At 39.0% G+C, this 3717-nt stretch overlaps 1 non-coding gene across 1 annotated transcript; it reads left to right on the plus strand.

The window, feature by feature from the left end:
* The first annotated feature begins 977 nt into the window (after positions 1-977).
* LOC112764816 (small nucleolar RNA R71) lies at positions 978-1085 on the plus strand. The gene has a single exon (XR_003183357.1). It is a non-coding gene; the product is annotated as a small nucleolar RNA R71 (small nucleolar RNA).
* Positions 1086-3717: the final 2632 nt, after the last annotated feature.

The following is a 3717-nucleotide window of genomic DNA, read 5'->3' on the forward strand; positions in this document are numbered from 1 at the left end:
ACTTGCTCCTCAGTGACATACTCATCCTCTTCAGAGGAAGAATACTCATCAGAGCTCATGAATGGCAGAAGTAAGTCCAATGGAATCTCTATGGTCTCATCTTGAGCCTCAGATTCCCATGGTTCCTCATTGAGGAACTCATTGGAGGTCAGTGGGCGTCCAGTGAGGCCTTCCTCAGTGGCGTTCACTGCCTCTCCTTCCTCCCAGAATTCGGCCATGTTGATGGCCTTGCACTCTCCTTTTGGATTTTCTTCAGTATTGCTTGGGAGAGTGCTTGGAGGAAGTTCAGTAATTTTCTTGCTCAGCTGACCCACTTGTCCTTCCAAATTCCTAATGGAAGATCTAGTTTCAGTCATGAAACTTTGAGTGGTTTTGATTAGATCAGAGACCATGGTTGCCAAGTCAGAATTATTCTGCTTAGAACTCTCTGTCTGTTGCTGAGAAGATGATGGAAAAGGCTTGCTATTGCCAAACCTATTTCTTCCACCATTATTGTTATTGAAACCTTGTTGAGGTCTATGTTGATCCTTCCATGAAAGATTTGGATGATTCCTCCATGAAGGATTGTAGGTGTTTCCATAGGATTCTCCCATGTAATTCACCTCTTCCATTGAAGGGTTCTCAGGATCATAAGCTTCTTCCTCAGATGAAGCTTCCTTAGTACTGCTTGGTGCATTTTGCATTCCAGACAGACTTTGAGAAATCATATTGACTTGTTGGGTCAATATTTTGTTCTGAGTCAATATGGCATTCAGAGTGTCAATCTCAAGAACTCCTTTCTTCTGACTAGTCCCATTGTTCACAGGATTTCTTTCAGAAGTGTACATGAATTGGTTATTTGCAACCATTTCAATCAGTTCTTGAGCCTCAGTAGGCGTCTTCTTCAGATGAAGAGATCCTCCAGAAGAGCTATCCAAGGACATCTTGGATAGTTCAGAGAGACCATCACAGAAAATACCTATGATGCTCCATTCAGAAAGCATATCAGTGGGACACTTTCTGATCAATTGTTTGTATCTTTCCCAAGCTTCATAGAGGGATTCTCCTTCCTTCTGTCTGAAGGTTTGGACTTCCACTCTAAGCTTACTCAATTTTTGAGGTGGAAAGAACTTTGCCAAGAAGGCATTGACTAGCTTTTCCCAAGAGTCCAGGATTTCTTTAGGTTGAGAGTCCAACCATGTTCTAGCCCTGTCTCTTACAGCAAAAGGGAATAGCATCAGTCTATAGACCTCAGGGTCTACCCCATTAGTCTTGACTGTGTCACAGATTTGCAAGAATTCAGCTAAAAACTGATGAGGATCTTCCAATGGAAGTCCATGGAACTTGCAATTCTATTGCATTAGAGAAACTAATTGAGGCTTAAGCTCAAAGTTGTTTGCTCCAATGGCAGGGATAGAGATGCTTCTCCCATAGAAGTCGGGAGTAGGTGCAGTAAAGTCACCAAGCACCTTCCTTGCATTGTTGGCATTGTTGTTGTTTTCGGCTGCCATTTGTTCTTCTTCCTTGAAGAATTCGTCCAGGTGCTCTAAAGAGAGTTGTGTTTTGGCTTCTTTTAGCTTTCTCTTCAAGGTCCTTTCAGGTTCAGGATCAGCCTCAACAAGAATGCCTTTGTCTTTGCTCCTGCTCATAAGAAAGAGAAGGGAACAAGAAGATGTGGAATCCTCTATGTCACAGTACAGAGATTCCTTTAGATGTCAGAGGAAAAGAAGAGTAGAAGACAGAAGTGGAAAATTCGAATTTATCAGAGAGAATGGAGTTCGAATTTTGCATTAAAGGATAGTGTTAGTCCATAAATAGAAGGATGTGTGAAGGAGGGAAGTCATTTTCGAAAATTAAGTGAAAAAATTTGAAAACATTTTTGAAAAACATTACTTAATTTTCGAAAATGAAAATGGAAAAGAGATCAAGTGATTTTTGAAAAAGATTTTGAAATTAGAAATCAAAAAGATTTGATTGAAAACTTAATTTGAAAAAAAATGTGATTAAAAAGATATGATTTGAAAACAATTTTAAAGGATATGATTTGAAAACATTTTGAAAAGATATGATTTTAAAATTAATGACTTGCCTAACAAGAAAAGATATGATTCAAACATAAAACCTTTCTCAACAGAAAAGGCAACATACTTGAAATGTTGAATCAAATCATTAATTGATAGTAAGTTTCTTTGAAAAAGGAAAGAAGTTAATTTTGAAAAAGATTTGATTGAAAAATTGATTTGAAAAAGATTTGATTTTGAAAAGATTTTGAAAACTTAAAAAAATCTGATTTGGAAACAAAATCTTCCTCCCCTAGCCATCCTGGCGTTAAACGTCCAGAATGGTATCCATTCTGGCGTTTAACGCCCAAAATGCTACCCTTTTGGGCGTTAAACGCCCAACCAGGTACCCTGGCTGGCGTTTAAACGCCAGTCTGTCCTTCTTCACTGGGCGTTTTGAACGCCCAGCTTTTTCTGTGCAATTCCTCTGCTGTGTGTTCTGAATCTTCAATTCTCTGTATAATTGACTTGAAAAGACACAAATTAAAAATATTTTTGGATTTTTAATAATAAGGAAAAATCAAAATGCAACAAGAATCAAATAACAATGCATGCAAGACACCAAACTTAGCAGTTTGTATGCTACTGACACTAACAGGATGAAAATGCAAATGAGACACACTAGACATTCAAGTCAATAGAATTCAAAGATCAGAGCAAGTAAATCATCAAGAACATCTTGAAGATCACCAAGATATATGAATGCATGCAATTGACACCAAACTTATGATGAGACTCTAGACTCAAACAAGAAATATTTTTGGATTTTATGATTTTTAAAATTTTTTTTGTGTTTTTCGAAAATAAAATGGAAAAAGATATCAAAATTCTCAATGAGAATTTTAGGAATCAGTGCAATGCTAGTCTAAGACTCCGGTCTAGGAATTAGACATGGCTTCACAGCCAGCCAAGCTTTCAAAGAAAGCTTCGGTCCAAAACACTAGACATGGCCAGAGGCCAGCCAAGCCTTAGCAGATCACTGCTCCAAGAGCAAGATTGATAGAAATCAACAAGCTCCTGTGGTGATAAGTTGAAACCTCGGTCCAATGAGATTAGACATGGCTTTTCAGCCAGCCAGATTTCAACAAATCATCATGAAACTCTAGAACTCATCTTCAAGAATTTCGAAAAAAAAGTACCTAATCTAAGCAACAAGATGAACCGTCAGTTGTCCAGCCTAAACAATCCCGGGCAATAACACCAAAACTTGATGTTGTTGCCGGATCTTGGCACTGATGTTACCAAAGCTTGCTCAAAACTTGAACAATCCCCGGCAACGGCGCCAAAAACTTGGTACTATTGCCGGATTTTGGCATTAATGTTACCGGACAAAAGGCTTGCTCAAAACTAGAACAATCCCCGGCAACGGCGCCAAAAACTTGGTGGGAGCTCAATACCATGGCATTACACAACTTCGCACAACTAACCAGCAAGTGCACTGGGTCGTCCAAGTAATAAACCTTACGTGAGTAAGGGTCGACCCAGTGCACTTGCTGGTTAGTTGTGCGAAGTTGTGTAATGCCATGGTATTGAGCTACCACGTTTTTTTGGAGCCATTACCGGGGATTATGAGAGTTGTGAAAAAGTATTGTTCACAATTTCGCCTACCACCTATCTGCCTCTCAAGATTTCTCATAGATGCATCTTGATTCTTGAGTGTCAGGGCTTGATCTTGTCT

This window comes from Arachis hypogaea, chromosome 2, assembly GCF_003086295.3.
Source record: "Arachis hypogaea cultivar Tifrunner chromosome 2, arahy.Tifrunner.gnm2.J5K5, whole genome shotgun sequence".
NCBI classification, from domain to species: domain Eukaryota; kingdom Viridiplantae; phylum Streptophyta; class Magnoliopsida; order Fabales; family Fabaceae; genus Arachis; species Arachis hypogaea.